Genomic DNA, 21168 nt, shown 5'->3' with positions numbered 1-21168 from the left:
CATCAAAGACGACTTCGTGGCTGCGTTCAACAAGTTATACAACCTCAACGGCCGCGGGTTCCAGCGGATCAATGAGGCGCTACTCATCCTCCTACCCAAGAAACAAGATGCTGCATCGCTCTCGGATTATCGGCCGATCAGCCTGATACACCTCGTTGCCAAACTCTTCGCCAAGGTGCTTTCGCTTCGCCTCGCGCCACGCCTCGACGCCATGATCTCCGCCAACCAAAGTGCGTTCATCGCCGGTCGCTGCATACACGACAACTTCTTACTCGTGCAACAAACAGCGCCGCAGCTCCACAACCTGAAAAATCCCCGCGTCATGCTCAAGCTTGATATTGCACGCGCCTTCGACTCCGTGTCCTGGGCTTTCCTTCTGGAGACATTACGCCACCTTGGATTCTTTCACCGGTGGTGTGAGTGGATATGCATACTCCTCGGCACGGCCAGCACACGGGTCCTCACCAACGGCGTCCCCGGACCGCCCATCCAACACCGCTGCGGGCTGCGGCAGGGCGACCCCGTGTCCCCCATGCTATTTCTCATGGTCATCGACACCCTCAACAACCTCATATGCCGCGCGGCCAGCGAGGGGGTGCTGCAACGCCTCACTGTGCGTCATATGTCCTCAAGCGTCTCCATCTACGCCGACGACGTCGTTGTCTTCTGCCGACCTGACGGGCACGACCTGGCTGCCGTCCGCGAGCTACTGCGGGTATTCGGGGCCGCGTCTGGGTTGCACACCAACTACGCCAAATGCGCGGCCTCCCCCATCCAGTGCACAGACGCGGACCGGGCCATGATCACCGCGAACCTCGCCTACCCGCTGCAAGACTTCCCCACCACCTACCTCGGACCGCCACTGTCGATCCGCAAAGTCAGCTCCACCGCTCTACAACCCATCATAGACAAGCTGGAGCGCAGGCTGTCACCGTGGTGGGCATCTCTGATGTCGAGGGGCGACAGGCTTGCCCTGTGCCGTCATGTTCTTTCGGCCATGCCCACGCACATCATGATCGCGATGGCCATCAACCCACCCATCCTAAAGCGCATCAATCGCCTGATTTGAAACTTCCTCTAGTATGGCCGGAAAGACGCGAGTGGAGGCTACTGCAAGGTCAACTGGCGCCGGGTTTGTAGACCAATATCCCTCGGTGGCCTTGGGATCTCGGATCTGCAGCGCGCCGGCATCTCGCTGCGCGCCCGGTGGATGTGGCTCCAGAGATCCGACGCCTCGCGCCCATGGCAGCACCTGCACATCCCCCGCTGCCCGGAGGTTCAGGCCATCTTCAGGGCTTCAACCTCTTGGCACGTTGGCAATGGTGAGTCCTGCTTATTCTGGGAGGATCACTGGTTGGACGGGAAGAGCATCTCCGAGATTGCGCCTCTGGTCTACTGCAGGGTGCCCAAATGCCAGCGCAGGACACGCTCGGTGCGCTACGGCCTACTCAACCGGGCGTGGATCGCCGACATCCACGGCGCCATGGGCGTGGCCATGACCGTGCAGTACGTCACACTATGGCGGCATCTCCGGCACATGCACCTGACCGACGAGCCGGACCGGCTGTCGTGGCGTTGGACTGACTCTGGGATCTATTCGGCCAGCTCCTGCTATCAAGCCCTTTTCGCCGGCTCCACCGCCGACCCGCACTGGCACATCACTTGGAGAACATGGGCTCCGCTCCGCATTAAGTTCTTCGTCTGGCTTGCGCTGATGGGCAGGTGTTGGACTGCTGACTGCCTGGCACGCCATGGCCTTCCCCACGAGCCTCGCTGCCTCTTATGCGACCAAGAGCCAGAATCCATGCAGCATTTAATGACGGGCTGCTCCTTCTCCCGCCAAACCTGGCACGAGGTGCTCTCATGGTGCCGATGCACCAGCGCGATCCCCGCACGCAGTGACGAGCTCGCCAGCTGGCTCTCTACGGCCATCTCCAACACCTCAGCTCCTCTTCGCCATGGCCTCGCCTCCATTGCCGTCCTCACCGTTTGGCACCTATGAAAACACCGGAACGGCTGCCTCTTCGACGGCGATCAACCAGCTGTGGGACGCGCGGTGCATATGATCCAGGAGGAGGCGCGGCTCTGGGCGCGCGCCGGCGCAAAGGGCATGGCCCTCGTCTTGCCTGAGACGTAGGCTATGGCAGATCGGGCTGCACACTCCGTCGACCGTGTGCCAAGGCTACCGATGCTTGCCATCATTGTGCATGAACTAGTTAGCTTCCCCTCCACCTTGTAATACCTTCATGTTTTGTCACTCTATCTATCAATGCAAAGATACGCAAGGCTTTTGCGTATTCGCGAAAAAAAGGAAGCAGAAGACGAAGCAAAAAAAAAGGTACCTGCGATGGCAAAGAAGGCAGCGAAACCGAGCGTGAGGAAGATAGACAGCACGGCGAGGGAAACGCGTCGCCGGGCGCCAGTATACAAGCTGACAATTCCTGTCGGCGATGAAAATCGCGACGAGTTCAACGAACTGTGGATGGGAATATGGGGCGATCTCATCGTTTCCATGGACCGAAAAAGTAAGCATATATCCTACAAATTGCATGCGTTTCTTAATTTTTCTTCTTCTTATTACTAGATGGACATATTAGAAGCATTATGATACCAAAATTAGTGGCAATCGAAATCTCATATGCATAACTACGTACATGTGATGCAGCGACTGTACCCAGCGTGGGCTTCACGGACCTTGTTTCCCCCAGGGCCAGCATCTGCACCGTCGACACTGTGCAGCTCTTTGAAGTCAGAATCCCAACAAAAGAGGCCTCAGGCTTAGTGTGGCCGCTGCATGTGTATGGTTTTATCGCCACGCGTGATTCGGTGGACTACAAGCGCAATATCATCTTTGAGCGTGGAAAAGATAACTGCCAGATCGTCAGTGAGGGGGTTCGTGTCTCTGTCTTGCTAGCTAGCCCCTTGTCTACATATATTTACATGAATTACTATTTCATCTGGTCTTCAGCTAAGCCTTACACTAGTATTTACTACTTGCTTGATTAATTTTGCATGCAGTCTTTGTTGGAAATATTAACACTTTTTCAATTAGATTTATCCACGAATTAACACTAAGCATGGCATAAAAGGTATGCATCTCATAGCGATACCTAAGCATACTAGCACGTACAGAACATAGAATCGAACCATCTATGAGCAGTACATATACGGCTAGCATAAGTACGAGTAAACGAGAGATGAACAGATCATACCCTCCGGTTGGCCAGGCCAACGCGGCAGCGGCAGCAGCAGCCTCGGCGTCGTCCGTGGCCTTCTTCTTGGAGGCGGCGTCGTCGATGTAGGGGAAGTAGTGGAAGCAGAGGCGAACGGATTTGGGGACGGATCGGAAGCAGTCGCGTCGAGACGCTCCCCAAAAACCTTATTGCCGTTCTCCCGAGCAGAATCTCGAACGACAGGGTTCCGGGGGCACCTGCTCTCAGCACAGAGTGAGGAACAGTAGATGACGGCTAGGTCACGCGAGAGGGAGTGAGTGAACCGAATTTGGTTACTTCACTGGCCAGAGCCTTCTTATATACTCCGTAAAGAAGAAAGTCGTGGGCCTTGCCGAGGCCCACGACCGAGTCGGCCCATTCCTGGAAAATAAGCTTCGGCTCGGCTCATTCCCGCAACCGGCGGCGCGCGCGCGTCGTGGCGTGGCGTGGCGTGGCACGGTGTGGCGGGCGGTGGAGGAGGAGCGCGCGTGTACCACTCTTCCCAATCTCCCAATGGCAAGTGGTAGAGCAACCCTTATAAAGGGGTCTCAACTCTCCTCAACTAGCAAGGTGGGACTAAACTTCCCACCACCTGCCATCTTATACATGGGTCTCAAGATTAACCAGGGATTAGTGTTTTATATGGGCCTAAGCCCATCCATAATCCAACAATCCCCTACCAGATCTCGAGGCACATAAGTTTGTCAACTATTCCAAACAATGTTTGATATACCAGAATTTTCAGTGGAGACTGTTAAGTTGAATTTCCACCTAGAGCAACAGGATTAGACTTCTTCACAATTAAACAATGGACTATGCCTTGAATTGTTAGTTTGGCGTGCAGAAATTTCGCCTATTGTTAGCTGATACATGGCTGCCGAAGGCTAAACCCCACGGGTGGAGCTTATTAGTCATACTCCGTACCTTCTCATGAGCTTAATAGAGATTACCCAATCTCATAGATTGTGACCAGCAGTCGGGCTCACATAGGTGTGTTCCTCCAAAGAATGCTCTGTAGGTTAGCATCTTGCTTACACAAGCTTTGGAACACATTAAGACAAAAGTCAGCCTGCCTTACAGAATTGAGAGTATTGTGCATCTCCAACGGAGTGGGTTAATTAAGGATACTCTCCTCAGTTGACTACTGGATTGTTTTCCCAGGTCCTAGTTCACGGGATCTCCGATCACATAGGTTGAGTTATGTAACGCCCTCGATGCAGCTATATCTCCCACGTGTCGAAGCACGACTTAGAGGCATAGCCGCATTAAAAGCAATGTCGCAAATGAGGTAATCTTTACACAACCCATGTAATACATAAGGGAAAGAGATACATAGTTGGCTTACAATCGCCACTTCACATAATTACATAAATAAAACATTACAACATCCAAATACAATCAAGGTCCGACTACGGAACCAAAATAAAAGAAGAACCCCAAATGCGACAAAGTCCCCGATCGACCCCAACTGGGCTCCACCACTGATCAACTAGAACGAAACAAAACAAAGGACAAGATCTTCATCGAGCTCCTCCTGAGCTTGGTTGCGTCATCTGCACAGACTCATCGGCACCTGCAAGCTGGTTTTGGAAGTATCTGTGAGTCACGGGGACTCAGCAATCTCGCACCCTCGCGATCAAGACTATTTAAGCTTATGGGTAAGGTAAAGGTATGAGGTGGAGCTGCAGCAAGCGACTAGCATATATGGTGGCTAACATACGCAAATGAGAGCGAGAAGAGAAGGCAAAGCACGTTCGAGAAAGTATGATCAAGAAGTGATCCTAAAACAACCTACGTCAAGCATAACTCCAACACCGTGTTCGCTTCCCGGACTCCGCCGGAAAGAGACCATCACGGTTACACACGCGGTTGATGCATTTTAATTGAGTTAAGATCCAAGTTATCTACAACCGGACATTAACAAATTTCCATCTGCCCATAACCGTGGGCACGGCTTTCGAAAGTTCAAATCCCTGCAGGGGTGTCCCAACTTAGCCCATCACAAGCTCTCATGGTCAACGAAGGAATAGACCTCCTCCCGAGACATTCCGATCAGACTCGGTATCCCGGTTCTACAAGACATCCTCGACAATGGTAAAACAAGTCCAGCAAAGCCGCCCGATGTGCCGACATCCTGATGGGAGCTGCACATATCTCGTTCTCAGGGCAACACCGGATAGGTCAAGCCACGAGTAAAACCAGCCCTCAAGTTTCTCCGAGGTGGCCCCGCAGGCTGCCCATTTCAGACCAACACTTAGACAAGCACTGGCCCGGGGGGGGGGGTTAAAATAAAGATGGCCCTTGGGCTGGCCTAACCCAAGGGAAAAAGAGGCTAGGTGGCGAATGGTAAACCAAGGTTGGGCCTTGCTGGAGGAGTTTTATTCAAAGCGAACTGTCAAGGGGTTCCCATTATAACCCAACCGCGTAAGGAACGCAAAATCCGGGAACATAACACCGATATGATGGAAACTAGGGCGGCAAGAGTGGAACAAAACACCAGGCATAAGGCCGAGCCTTCCACCCTTTACCAAGTATATAGATGCATTAATTAAATAAGATATATTGTGATATCCCAACAAGTAAACATGTTCCAACAAGGAACAACATATCCATGTTCCAACAAGGAACAAACTTCAATCTTCACCTGCAACTAACAACGCTATAAGAGGGGCTGAGCAAAGCGGTAACATAGCCAATCAACGGTTTGCTAGGACAAGGTGGGTTAGAGGCTTGGTTCAACAATATAGGACGCATGATAAGCAAGTGGTAGGTATCGCAGCATAGGCATAGCAAACGAGCGAGCATCTAGCAAGCAAAGATAGAAGTGATTTCGAGGGTATGGTCATCTTGCCTGAAATCCCGTAAGGAAGAAGAACGAGGCCATGAAGAAGACAAACGGACGTAGACGAACGGGTCCTCACAAACACGACGTTACCGGAACCAACCCGAAGAAGCAAACACCGGAAATAAGCACACAACATAGTAAACAACCAACACATGAACATGGTATGATATGCGGGATGCGGTATGCGATGCATATGCATGATTTGACAAGGAATGATTGAACCTGGCCTCAACTTGGAAATCCAAGTATTCCACTGGAAAGGTGAGATGAAATCGCTTGAAAACAATATAAAGATCACCGGAATCGGAGTTACGGTTTGGACATGGCAAGCAAAACAAATATGGCACCGGTCTGCGATAAACAGCAAGTAGCCATCTAAATGCAACAAGATGAACATGCTACAGCACTCAAACATGAAAACAAAATACATGGCAGGGATCCATTCATGAAGCTTAACAAAAGATGAACACTGAGCTATGGCTAATTCATCCATTAACAGGTTCAAACAAGCATGGCAAAAGTGCAATTGGTAAACAGATCTCGGACTTAGTGAAATTAACACTTGTCTGAAATATCAGATCAGGTAGCACACTTTGAACCATGAAAACTATAAACTACAGGGCCTGAACATGGCAAAGTAAAGCATGGCATGGAGCTACTCAAAGAGCTTAACAAAAGTCCCTTATTGACCTTGAGCCAAAAGGGATCAGAAAATACATTTGCAAGCATGTGAACATGGCAAAGACATAATCAGACTTTCAGACTTAGTGAAAAACTGGAGCATGCAAATCAGATATCAAGTAGGCATGTTTACGAGCTCGATGCACTCACTACAGAGCAAGGCATGACAAACTAAGCATACACCCATCAAGAATACACATTATACAAGCTATACATGGCAAGAACAATAACATAGCATGCACGGATCAACTACAACATCCTCGGCAAAATCGCTAACAAGTAGACAATATGCCCAGATTCACGAAATAGCAAAGGTAAAACTCGATTGACTCAAGCTAGGGTGCTCCATAATTGCAAACAAAGACATGGATGGATAGAGCACTACAATATTAACAAATCATCCTTACTGATCATCCTCAAAAGAGGCACGGATCACTAGGAAACAACATGAACATATGGCATATTGAAATAAACAGATCAAAGACTTAGTGGAAATGCTAAGTCCCTGAAATCAGCATTAACAAATGCACTACTTTGCAAGCTTGTGCTAGTCACCACACACATCACAAAAATACAAGGGTCGCACCTCTGGATAGATGGCAAAACATATAACAAAACACATGTAGAGCTCAAGAGCATATCATGCATACGATAATCATGGCAAAAATGACAAATATCTAATTGGAGCAGCGGATCTGACAATTATCTCAAATAGCACTCTTCCAACAGCATTTCGGGCATCAAGATGAACTCAAATGAAAACGATGCAATGATATGAAATGATGTGCTCTCTGAGACGAACATTTTGATATGCTACACGCATGAATCGGAGCTACGGATGCAAAGTTACGACATGATGAAGATGGGCATATGAAACATGGAAAACTCGGGGACTTAGAAATAGACCTCGCCCAGATCTAGGGTTTGTGCACGTTCTTCGAAGTTCGTCGGGTGAGCTCGCCGGAAGATCGCCGAAAAACGCCAGGAGACGACCAGAGCCGAGGGAGAAGGCCGGAGACGAGGGGGGGGGGCTCGCCGGATCCGGGCCGGCGTCGAGGGCACGGCCGGACGGGGTCGGCGACGTCGGCTGCACGGTGGTGGAGCGCTCCGGCAAGCGGCGGCCGGAGCAGCGGCGCTAGGCATCGGAGGAGCAAGGGCGGCGGTGGCGCCGTGGGTCGGAGGCGCGCGCGCGACAAAGGAAGCAGACGGCAACGCGACGAGGTTGGCGGGGCGCGGCGAAGGTCGGCGGCGAGCTTGTGGTGCAGTGGCGGCAGCCGGACGGCGAGGGCGGCGGCGACGCACGGCGGGGCAGAGCGGGCTGGGCGGCGGCGAGATCCGGGCCCGGGCGGGCCCGCGATGGGCTTCCCCGGGCCGCGCGGTGGAGGAGGGAAGCAGGGCCACATGGCGGCTCGCGAGTGGAGGAGGGAGGCGGCGGTGACGACGTGGCGCACTCCTATTGGTCGGGCGACGTGGCAGTGCGGCGGTGGACATGTCCGGCTCCGCCCGGACGTGTCCGGCGGCGCGGTGGAGAAGAGGCTAGGGTTTAGACTGCGAAAAATTCGGGGAGGCACACATATATATAGGTAGAGGGAGTTAGGAGAGTCCAAATAAGGTGCGGTTTTCGGCCACGCGATCGTGATCGAACGACCGAGATGATGAAGGAGGTTTAGGTGGGTTTTGGGCCAAATTGGAGGGGTGTTGCGCTGCAACACACACGAGGCCTTTTCGGTCCCTCGGTTAACCGTTGGAGTATCAAACGAAGTCCAAATGGTACGAAACTTGACAGGCGGTCTACCGGTAGTAAACCAAGGCCGCTTGGAAAGTCTCGGTCCAATCCGGAAATGTTTAACACCCGCACATTAAAAGAAAGTAGAAGTGACCACCGGAGGAGAACGGAGCGCCGGAATGCAAAACAGACAACGGGAAGAATGCTCGGATGCATGAGACGAACATGTATGCAAATGAAATGCACATAATGACATGATATGCAAAGCATGACACGCAAGCAATGACAAGGCAACAACAGCGAATAACTAGAGGACACCTGGCACATCGGTCTCGGGGCGTTACAAGTTACCCCCATGGCAACTTACGTGGTCTCATACCCATCTCCCTCGATGCATTTTCTATCACAATCCGTGATAGCCCTTTCGTAAAAGGGTCTGCCAGATTCTTAGCCGTCTGGATATAATCCAACGCTATTACTCCGGAGTTTCTTGATTTTCCGACAGATTTCAATCTTCTTCTTGTGTGCTTTGTGGATTTCATGTTGTCCTTTGAACTCTTAGCCTTGGCAATCACTGCTTGATTGTCACAGTTCATAAGGATAGTCGGTACTGGTTTATCAACCACTGGCAAATCCATCAAAAGCTCTCGAAGCCATTCTGCTTCGACGCATGATGTGTCTAATGCTGTGAGTTCTGCTTCCATAGTCGATCTGGTTAAGATCGTCTGCTTGCAAGACTTCCAGGAAACAGCACCACCACCAAGTGTGAAGACATGTCCACTTGTGGCTTTCATCTCATTAGCATAAGATATCCAATTCAAATCACTATACCCCTCAAGTACCGTCGGGTACCCAGAATAGTGAATTCCATAGTTCGCAGTACCTTGCAAATAACGCATCACTCGCTCTACAGCATGCCAATGCACATCTCCCGGATTGGAAACAAACCGGCTCAGTTTGCACACAACAAATGAGATGTCAGGACGAGTAGCACATGCTAGGTACATCAGTGAACCAACCACTTGAGAATATCTCAATTGATCTACAGCCGTGCCTTCGAACTTTCGAATCTGCACGCTAGGATCATATGGTGTTGCAGAAGGTTTGTAGTTCGAATATCCAAAACGGCTCAAAATCTTCTCAACATAGTGGGATTGCAAAAGTGTAATTCCACCCTCAGAATTTCTCAATAGCTTGATGTTTAGGATAACATCAGCCACACCCAGGTCCTTCATCTCAAAGTTGTGCGATAGAAAAGACTTGACCTCCTCAATGACCTTGAGGTGGGTTCCAAATATCAGTATGTCATCGACATACAGACACAGTATAACTCCTTCGCCCCCACCATAGCGATAGTATACACATTTGTCAGCTTCGTTCACAACAAAGCCAGCAGATGTCAGAGTAGTGTTGAACTTCTCATGCCATTGCTTAGGCGCTTGTTTCAGGCCATACAAAGATTTCACTAGCTTACACACCTTTCTTTCCTGACCATTTACTACAAAGCCATCCAGCTGTTGCATGTAAATTTCCTCGTCTAGCTCTCCATTAAGGAAAGCCGTCTTAACGTCCATCTGATGAATGAGAAGACCATGCGAATCAGCCAAAGTGAGTAACACTCGAATGGTTGTCAATCTAGCCACAGGTGAATAAGTGTCAAAAAAATCTTCTTCTTCTTCTTTCTGGGTATAACCCTTGGCCACAAGCCTAGACTTGTGCTTCTCAACAATACCATCGGGCCTAAGCTTCTTCTTGAACACCCACTTACATCCTAATGGTTGACAACCATAGGGACGATCAGTGATCTCCCATGTCCCATTAGCCAAGATGGAATCCATCTCACTACGGACCGCATCCTTCCAGTAGTCAGCATCCGGAGATGCATAAGCTTCTGAAATGGTACTGGGAGTATCATCATCCACGAGGTACACAAGAAAATCATCACCAAAGGACTTTGTAGTCCTCTGTCTCTTGCTCCTAACAGGAACTTCCTCGTCATCCTCCGTGGAACTCTCATCACTTTTATGTTCATAGTATTCCATCAGAATAGCAGGTTCAGGAGTCTCATCAGATTCCAGTCTAGAAACGCTTTGCATATCTCTCATGGGGAAAATATCCTCAAAGAATGTAGCATCCCTAGACTCTATAATTGTACCGACCTTCTGGTCAGGTATCTCAGATTTCACCACTAGAAATCTATAGCCAACGCTATGCTTGGCATAGCCAAGAAAAACACAGTCCACGGTCTTTGGTCCCAACTTGGAGAAAATTCCTTATATAACACTGTTTTAAATTTTGTTTCCCTATTTGACACTCAAATTTTGTTTCTTCCTTATCTAACACTGTGTCTAAATTTTTATGCCCTTTATGACACTTTCATCCATTTTTAGCCTTAATGGTGTTAAATGACACCTGAAAAGACCTATTTGCCCCTCATGTGGTATGTGACCAAAAAAATTATGTGGTAATTTAGATCATAAATAGCTATAAAAAAATGCTAGTTGTAACGTAGTGTATATATGTATGTACCCAGCCCCTTTATAACAACCCTGAGTTGAGATCGAAAGAAAGACCGTGTGGCCATCATCAATCGCCTCGTGTGTTCGTGTTACGGTGTTAGCTAGCTTCCTCCAATACATATAGCTGGTTAGCTAGCCAGCCAAAGTAGAATCATCAAGCGAGAGAACCGCTGCTAGCTTCCTCTGGTACGTACATAAGTATACGTCCAACTAGAATCAGTCCACCTCCCCGCCTACTTGTTTCTTGTGTACGTGCTAGCCTCGTACGGAACCCATTAGCTCAGAAAGTACCATGAATGTACGTCGGAAAGCACCCTGCTACAACGCCGTCGAGGTCAGGACCAAGGCCAACACAAAATGAGTCGGCCCGATACACACATACACGATTTTTTTGGTCACATACACATTAGGGGCAAATACGTCTTTTCAGGTGTCATTTAACACCACTAAGGCTAAAAATGGACGAAAGTGTTATAAAGGGCATAAAATTTAGACTCAGTATCAAATAAGGAAGAAAAAGTTTTCCAGTGTTAAATAAGGCAACAAATTTTAAGACAGTGTTAAATAAGGAATTCTCTCCCCAACTTGCGCTTTTTGATTATCGGCACATTGACTTTCGCCAAATAGCCCCAAGTGCGCAAGTAAGAGAGTGTAGTTCTTTTCTTTTCCCATTGCTCATAGGGAGTAGTCTCATTATCCTTTGTGGGAACTTTATTCAGGACATGACAAGATGTCAATACAGCCTCCCCCACCATGCCTTGGATAAACCCGATGTATCTAACATGGCGTTAACCAAATCAGTTAGAGTACGGTTTTTCCGTTCGGCAACTCCGTTTGACTGGGGTGGGTAGGGAGGCGTCCTCTCATGAATAATACCATGTTCCGCACAGAATAAATCAAACTCATTAGAAAAGTACTCTCCACCACGATCAGACCGAACTCATTTTATTTTCTTCTCAAGTTGGTTCTCAACTTCAGCCTTATAGACTTTAAAGTAGTGTAGAGCCTCATCCTTAGTATTTAACAAATACACATAGCAGAATCTAGTGGAATCATCAATCAGAGTCATGAAGTATTTCTTTCCACCTTTAGTCAACACACCATTCATCTCACAGAGATCTGAATGTATGAGCTCTTGAGGTGCCAGGTGTCTCTTATTCGCAGGCTTGTGAGGCTTACGAGGTTGCTTAGCTTGCACACACGCATGGCACTTAGAGCCTTTGGATAAAGTGAAACTCGGGATTAAATCCATCTTAGCTAGCCGCGTCATACAACCAAAATTTATGTGACAAAGACGTGAATGCCAAACCTCAGTTTCGTTCACATTAGAATGAATTTGGTTCATGACTTTATTAAAAAAATCCTCCAGGGAAAGGCGGAACAAACCACCACAATCATATCCTTTTCCAACAAATAGTCCATACCGATATACGACTACTTTCTTAGACTCAAATACTAACTTAAATCCTTCTTTACATAGAAGGGAGCCACTAACGAGATTCTTCTTTATGGCGGGGACATGCTGCACGTTCTTTAGTTGCACGATCTTTCCCGAAGTAAACTTCAGATCTACCGTGCCAACACCATGAACAGAAGCATGCGAGCCATTCCCCATCAGGACGGAACAATCTCGTGTGACCTGGTAGGAAGAAAACAAAGACACATCAGCACACACATGAATATTGGCCCCAGTGTCAATCCACCAATCAGTGGACTGACAAGCTGAAAGTATGGTAAACAGATTACCATACACAGATGCCGCATCATTGTTGCTCAGAGTGACATTCACAGACTTAGAGTCCTGCGCTGGCTTCTTATACTTGTTTGGGCACTTGTTTGCCCAATGTTCATATGAACCACAAGTAAAGCAGCCATCTCTCTTTTTGTCTTTCTTCTTACCCTTTGTAACACCCCGGATGTAACTTTCCCAATTTGTACTCCAACTCTTGCCATTTCTGGCGTTAAGTTATTTTATTTTCTCGGGTTCGGGTCTTTGTCTCCATGTGTTGTTGTCGTTGTCATGCATCTCATATCATGTCATCATGTGCATTGCATTTGCATATGTGTTCGTCTCATGCATTCGAGCTTTTTTCCCGTTGTCCGTTTTGCATTCCGGTGCTTCGTTCTCCTCCGGTGGTCATTTCTACCTTTCTTTCGTGTGTCGGGATTAAACATTTCCAGATTGGAATGAGACTTGCCAAGCGGCCTTGGTTTACTACCGGTAGACCGCCTGTCAAGTTTTGTGCCATTTGGACTTCGTTTGATACTCCAACGGTTAACCGAGGGACCGAAAAGGCCTCGTGTGTGTTGCAGCCCAACACCCTTCCAATTTGGCCCAAAACCCACCTAAACCCTCTCCATCATCTAGAGCGTTCGATCACGATCGCGTGGCCGAAAACCACACCTCATTTGGACTCTCCTAGCTTCCCCTATGCCTATATATAGCCCCTCCTCCGAAAATCCCGGATCCCCTCTTCAAACCCTAAAAAAATCCGTCTCCGCCGCCGCCGGACGTGTCCGGGCGGAGCCGGACAACGTCCGACCCAGCCGCCTCCGCCACGTGTGGCCCCGGGATTCGCCCGCGCCCGGTCCCCAGATCGCCGTGCCGCCCGGGCCCGGGAAGCCCAAGGCCGGCCCCCGCGGCCCGCTCCCTCGCCCCGCCTCCTCGCGCCCGAGGCGCCGCCCGGCCCCGCCCGGCCGGAGCGCGCCGCCGCCTCCGCCGCTCCGCCTCGACGCCGGCGCCCGCTTCTCCGCCGCCACCTCGACCCGGTCCGGCCGCCCGCCACCTTCGCGCCTCGCCGCGCGCGAGCTCGCCGCCGCCTCCCCGCTGTCACGCCGGCTCCGGCGACCGGCCTCGCCCCGCCGTCACGCCGTCTCCGGCGAGCTCCCTCCCCGCCGGTGAACAGTGCCCCGACGAACCTCGTTATTCGCGCCGTCCAGATCTGGGATCTGTTTTTTTAGGGTTGACTTTTCTCAGAAAACCCTAGCCCATATGCTCATGTTCATAGCCTCGTAACTTTGCATCCGTAGCTCCGTTTTGGCATATAGCATATCAAAATGTTCATCTCAGAGAGTACATCATTTCATTCCATTGCATTATTTTCATTTCAGTTCATCTTGATGCCCGAAATGCTGTTAGAAGAGGGCTACTTGAGATATTTGTCAGATCTACTGCTCCATTTAGCTTTTTGTCATTTTTGCCATGATTATTGTGTGCATGATATGCCCATGAGTACTACATATGTTTTGATAAGGGTTTTGTCATCTTTCCAGAGGTGCAACCCATGTATTTTTGTGATGTGTGTGGTGACTAGCACAAGCTTGCAAAGTGGTGCACTTGGTAATTCTGATTTCAGGGACTTAGCATTTCCACTAAGTCCTTGAGCTCTTTATCTCATATGGCCATATGTTCATGTTGTTTCCTAGCGATCCGTGCCTCTTTTGAGGATGATCAGTAAGGATGTTTTGTTATCTTGTAGTTCTATATCTAGCCATGTCCTTGTTTGCAATTTTGGAGCACCCTAGCTTGAGTCAATCGAGCTCTACTTTTGCTACTTTGTGAATCTGGGCAGATTGTCAACTTGTTTGCAATTTTGCCGATGATGTTGTAGTTGATCCGTGCATGCTATGCTATTATTCTTGCCATGTCTAGCTTGCATTTTGTGTATTCTTAATGGGTGTATGCTTAGCTTGTCATGACTTGCTCTGTAGTGAATGCATCGAGCTCGTAAACATGCCTACTTGAGTTATGTTTCAGCATGTGCCAGTTTTCACTAAGTCTGAAAACTGATTATATTTTTGTTACGTTCACATGCTTGCAATTGTATTTTCTGATCCCTTTTGGCTCAAGGTCACTAAGGGACTTTTGTTAAGCCCTTTGAGTAGCTCCATGCCATGCTTTACTTTGCCATGTTCAGGTCCTGTAGCATGTAGTTTTGTTGCTCCGAAGAGTGCTATCTGATCTGAAATTCCAGGCAAGTGTTGATTTCACTAAGTCTGAAATCTGTTTGCCATATGCATTTTTGCCATGCTTGTTTGAACCTGTTAATGGATGAATTGGCCGTAGCTCAGTGCTAGACTTTTGTTAAGCATCATGAATACATCCCTGACATGTATTTTGTTGTCATGTTTGGGTGCTGTAGCATGTTTATCCCGTTGCATTTAGATGGCTACTTGCTGTAAATCGCAGACCGGTGTCATATTTGAATCGCTTCCCATTTCCAAACCGTAACTCCGATTCCGGCATTCTTTATATAGTTTTCAAGCGATTTCATCTCATCTTTCCAGTGGAACACTTGGATTCCCATGTTGAGGCCAGGTTCATGCATCCCTTGTCAAATCTTGCATATGCATCCCGCGTCGCATCCCGCATAGCATATCATCTTTGCATCATCTTGTTTACTTACTTGTTGGGATATCATTATATTATCTTGTTATCTTAATGCATCTATACACTTGGTAAAGGGTGAAAGGCTCGGCCTCTCGCCTAGTGTTTTGTTCCACTCTTGCCGCCCTAGTTTCCGTCATATCGGTGTTATGTTCCCAGATTTTTCGTTCCTTACGCGGTTGGGTTATAATGGGAACCCCTTGATAGTTCGTCTTGATTAAAGCTTTTCCAGCAATGCCCAACCTTGGTTTTACCTTTTGCCACCTAGCCTCTTTTTCCCCTGGGTTTCCGGAGCCCGAGGGTCATCTTATTTTAGCCCCCCCCCCCCCCCGGGCCAGTGCTCCTCTGAGTGTTGGTCGCACCGAGCGATGTCCGGGGCTACCAGGGGCAACTCTGGGCTGGCCTACCCGACGTCTGGCTCATCTGAGTGTGCCCTGAGAAAGAGATATGTGCATCTCCTATCGGGATTTGTCGGCACATTTAGGCGGTGTTGCTGGTCTTGTTTTAACCTGTCGAAGTGTCTTGAAGAACCGAGATACCGAGTCTGATCGGAACGTCTTGGGAGGAGGTCTATTCCTTTGTTGACCGTGAGAGCTTGTCATGGGCTAAGTTGGGACTCCCCTGCAGGGATTTGAACTTTCGAAAGCCGTGCCCGCGGTTATGGGCAGATGGGAATTTGTTAACGTCCGGTTGTAGATAACTTGAACCTTAACTTAACTAAAATGAATCAACTGAGTGTGTTACCGTGATGGCCTCTTCTCGGCGGAGTCCGGGAAGTGAACACGGTGTTGGAGTAATGCTTGCGCAGATTGTTCTCTAGTTTCTCGCTCGCGCTTTGCCTCCTCTTCTTGCTCTCTTTTGCGAATAAGTTAGCCACCATATTTTTGCTAGTCGCTTGCTGCAGCTCCACATATTTTACCTTGCCTTACCTATAAGCTTAAATAGTCTTGATCGCGAGGGTGCGAGATTGCTGAGTCCATGTGGCTCACAGATTACTATTACACCAGATGCAGGGCCTGATGATTCCGCTCGAGGTGACGCGCTCGAGCTCAAGTGGGAGTTCGACGAAGACTCTCAACGTTACTATGTTTCCTTTCCTGATGATCAGTAGTGGTGCCCGGTTGGGGGTGATCGGGACCATGTCGCTTGTTGGGTTATCTTTTATTTTGGCGCCGTAGTCGGGCCATGAGTGTTTGGATGATGTAATGTTATTTATGTACTTGATTGACGTGGCGAGTGTAAGCCAACTATGTTATCTCCCCTTTTATTACATATATATTACATGGGATGTTGTGAAGATTGCCTAACTTGCGACATATGCTTTCAATGCGATTATGCCTCTAAGTCATGCCTCGACATGTGGGAGATATAGTCGCATCGAGGGTGTTACAAGTTGGTAATCAGAGCCTTCCCCGACCTTAGGAGCCCCATTGCTTGATCGTTTTTAGCGGCTGAGTTGTGTCTAGAAAAATGTTTTGAGTCATTTAGGAATTATATATCGGAGAGTTTAGAAATTCTTTTTACTTCCCAGTCTCCTCATCGCTCTGGTAAGGCATCCTGACGTAGAGTTTTGACTCTTCTCTTCTCAAATTTCACTAAAAAAAATTAAGATCACGCGGGTATCTTGGAATCGTTTCGATGGTTTTATGATGAGAACATTGTCGTGGTGCCTCCTGTCAGGGGTTTTGTGGAAGTGTCCCGGGGAGTTGAGCTCTGAGGTGTTGTCGTCATAATTTTATCATTGCAGTTCTGGAATACCTGAGTTTAGTACGCCGACATCGAAAATCTCTTTTATGCAGTTCGTTGGTGAGATAACCTCGACGCCACCCAGTACTGGGGCGGGAGTTCGGGAGTATCACCATAACTTGTATAACGGATGCTTTTCGAAGGTTGAGGTAGATGGTTTCCGAAGGTTTCTTGGTTATGTGTTGAAGGATGGATACAGCTGGATGTAGGATTTGCTAGTTTGGGTGAGATATTATGCTTCCCCTGTATCCCCAATACCTGATTGCATAACCGGAAAGGTTCGAGAGTTTCATAGGTGGGAATTCTAGTAGCTCTAGTTCTTCTTCCACGGATATTGGTTTGAGATTGGGATTTCTTACCGATTATTCGTTCTTGATCCGTACCTCGTTGATTTATTTCTCTACCTTAATTCTAAGTGGCTTCTCAATTTATGGATATGTGACCATTTCAAGAGGAATGCATTCGTTCATTTTGTTCGGATGTGAAGACTATATGTTGCAATTTTCATTCCGTTGGATTCAGCTTCAATATTTGTCTATCAATGTGCTAATGGATGTCAACCTCTTCAGGATGGCTCCTCCAACGTGCACGACTCCGAATCCTGATCCGCCACCACCTCCACCTCCTCCGGAGGCATGGCAAGCTGTGATGGCCGCAACCAATGCAAACACACAGTTGATCATGCAAATTCTCCAAGAGCGCAATCAAGGCAACCAAGGGAACCCAGGCAACAATCAGAATCACTTTGCTACACTCAACCAGTTCCTTGCTAATGGGCCAAAGACTTTCAGCAATTGTGTTGAGGCAACCGATGCTGACGATTGGCTTGTGGATCTGTGCAAGCATTTCGAGTGCAGTAACGTCAGGCCTGAGGATTTCGTCAAGTTCGCTTCCTTCCAACTCAAAGATCAAGCTGCAGAATGGTTCCAGCAGTACAAGGATTCCAGAGGTGGACGTGTTATCACTTGGGATGAATTCCGTCAAGATTTCTGAGCTCATCATATCCCTCAAAGTGTGGTTGAAAGCAAGCGTGAGGAATTCCGCAACCTGAAGCAAGGCTCTTTGTCTTTCTATGACTACAACAAGTTGTTCCAAAAGCTCGCCCACTTTGCCAAGCAGGACGTCCCAGATGAGAAGAGCATGATATACCAGTTCAGGGGTGGTCTCAGATAAAAATTCAGCTAGCTCTTGTTCTCTTTGAGCCCTTGAGATACGATGAGTTCTACAACATGGCACTGAAGCAAGAGGCCGCTCAGTTGAGGTGTGATGCTTCCAAGAAGCGAGTCAGAGATGTTACTCCTTCTTCCTCTACTCAAATGGCCAAGCAGCAGAAGTATTGGCTTCCTCCTCCTCCGTTCCGTCAGCCGTATCAGCAGAAGAGCAAAGGTGGCAGTGGATCTTCCCACCCACCCAACCCTGGCTTTCAAAACAAGACTTCGTCTCAAGCTCCAAGATCGAGTGCTCCGTATCACCGTCCGCTTTCAGAAGTCACGTGCAACAAGTGCCAACAGAAGGGTCACTATGCCAACAAGTGTCTAAACCAGAGGCGTCTTCCCCCTCCTCCTCCTGTCAGATCGGCAAGTACAGCTGTGGTCAAGCATAACCCCAAGTCCGCCAAGGTCAACTTGATGAACGCAGCTCAGGCAGAGGATTCATCAGATGTCATCATGGGTAACCTTCCAGTTAACAATATTCCTGCAAAAGTTCTTTTTGACACGGGTGCATCGCATTGTTTCATCTTGAGGCCATTTGTTTCTAAGCATGAGTTGCCTTTACAAGATTTGCCTAGACAGTTATCTGTTGTTTCTCCAGGTAAATTCATGAATGCTAGCGCTATTGCCCCAGATGTTACTATCGACTACAAGTTTCTCTCTTCTCCGGTGGTTCTTGGTAACTCGGATATTGATCTTGTTCTCGGAATGGATTGGCTTTCTAAGCACAAGGCTCAGCTTGATTGTGCAGCCAGGCAGATTCAATTGACTCATTCGTCTGAGGATGTAATTGTCTTTGCCACTCGTGATGATACCATCCGTCTGTTTTCTCTCAATGAGAAGGGTGAACTCGATGCCATCTCGCAAATTCCAGTCGTTTGCGAATATCAAGACGTCTTTACAGAAGAGCTCCCAGGAATGCCTCCGCACCGGCCAGTTGAATTCGTTATTGATCTTGAGCCTGGCACGGAACCTGTGTGCAAACGTCCTTACAATCTCGGACCTGAAGAGTTGAAGGAGCTGAAGAAGCAACTCGATATTCAAGAGAAAATGGGTCTCATCTGGCTTAGTTCTTCTCCGTGGGGTTGTGGTGTTCTTTTTGTGAAGAAGAAGGATGGAACGGACCGACTTTGTGTTGATTACTGTCCATTGAACAAGAAGACCATCAAGAACAAATACCCACTTTCCAACATCGATGAGCTGTTCGAACAACTCAAAGGTGCCCAAGTATTCTCCAAGCTTGATCTCCGTATGGGTTATCATCAGATTCGAATCCGTGAGCAAGATATTCCCGAGACGGCTTTCAGGACAAGCTATGGTTCATATGAATACACTGTCATGTCTTTTGGCCTCGTCAACGCTCCTCCGACGTTCTCTCGCATGATGAACTTCATCTTCAACGCCTACACCAATGACTTCATTTTGGTCTATCTCGACGACATTCTGGTTTTCTCGAAGAACAAGGAAGATCATGCCAAGCACTTGCGTTTGGTACTCGATAAGCTCAGGGAACACCAGTTCTACGCCAAGTTCTGCAAGTGTGAATTTTGGCTCGATGAGGTTCTTTATCTTGGTCATATCATCTCTGCCAAGGGCATTGCCATGAATCCTGAGAAGGTGTCTGCAATGGTGAATTGGGAACCTCCTCAGAACGTGAAGCAACTCCGTAGCTTCCTCGGTCTCGCAAGCTATTGTCGAAGATTCATTGAAAACTTTTCTAAGATCGCGAAGCCTCTCTCTAATCTTCTCCAGAAACACGTCAAGTACGTTTGGTCTCCGGAGTGTGACATTGCTTTCAACACTTTGAAAGAGAAATTGATCACTGCTCCAGTTCTGACTCCGCCTGATGAATCCAAGCCGTACGAGGTCTTTTGTGATGCCTCTCTCCAAGGTCTTGGCGCAGTATTGATGCAAGAGAAGAAAGTTGTTGCTTATACCTCTCGCCAGTTGAAGCCCAATGAGAAGAACTACCCCACTCATGATCTCGAGTTGGCGGCAGTTGTGCATGCTCTTTTGACTTGGAGACATCTCTTATTGGGAAGAAAAGTGGACATTTTCACTGATCACAAGAGTCTCAAGTACATCTTCACTCAGTCTAATCTCAACCTCAGACAAACTCGATGGGTCGAAATGATTCAAGAGTATAATCCGAGTATCGAGTATACTCCAGGCAAGGCCAATGTGATTGCTGACGCATTGAGCAGGAAAGCTTATTGCAACAGTCTGATTCTCAAGCCTTATCAACCCAAGCTTTGTGAAGCTTTCCGCAAACTTAATCTGCAAGTTGTTCCTCAAGGTTTCCTCGCCAACCTTCAAGTCTCTCCTACCTTGGAAGACCAGATTCGCCAAGCCCAGCTTCTTGATGCTATGGTGAAAAAGGTGAAGATTGGGATTGCCAAAAGTCAACTCAACTACAAGTGTTACCGCCTTGATGACAAGGATACTCTCTTCTTCGAGGATCGTATTGTTGTACCCAAAGGTGACCTCCGTAAAGTGATCATGAACGAGGCTCACAATTCTCTCCTCTCCATCCACCCTGGGAGCACGAAGATGTATCAGGACCTCAAGCAGGCTTATTGGTGGACTCGAATGAAGCGCGAGATTGCTCAATTCATGAATGAATGTGATGTCTGCAGAAGAGTGAAGGCAGAACACCAAAGGCTAGCAGGTCTCCTACAACCTCTTGCCATTCCAGAATGGAAGTTTGACCACATTGAAATGGACTTCGTGACTGGGTTTCCAAAGTCCAAGCGTGGCAATGATGCTATATTCGTTGTCATCGACAAACTCACCAAAGTGGCTCACTTTCTTCCTATCAAAGAGTCGATCACTGCAGCTCAA

At 48.3% G+C, this 21168-nt stretch overlaps 1 pseudogene; it reads left to right on the top strand.

The window, feature by feature from the left end:
* The window catches only part of LOC125515695 (uncharacterized), a 38623-nt pseudogene that overhangs the window by 1418 nt on the left and 16037 nt on the right, over positions 1-21168 (top strand).

The sequence above is a fragment of the Triticum urartu genome, chromosome 6A (assembly GCF_056163025.1).
Source record: "Triticum urartu cultivar PI428250 chromosome 6A, HENAU_Tu73, whole genome shotgun sequence".
Taxonomy (NCBI): Eukaryota; Viridiplantae; Streptophyta; class Magnoliopsida; order Poales; family Poaceae; genus Triticum; species Triticum urartu.
Note: the sequence above shows the minus strand (reverse complement) of the source record. Positions and strands in the feature narration are given on the sequence as shown.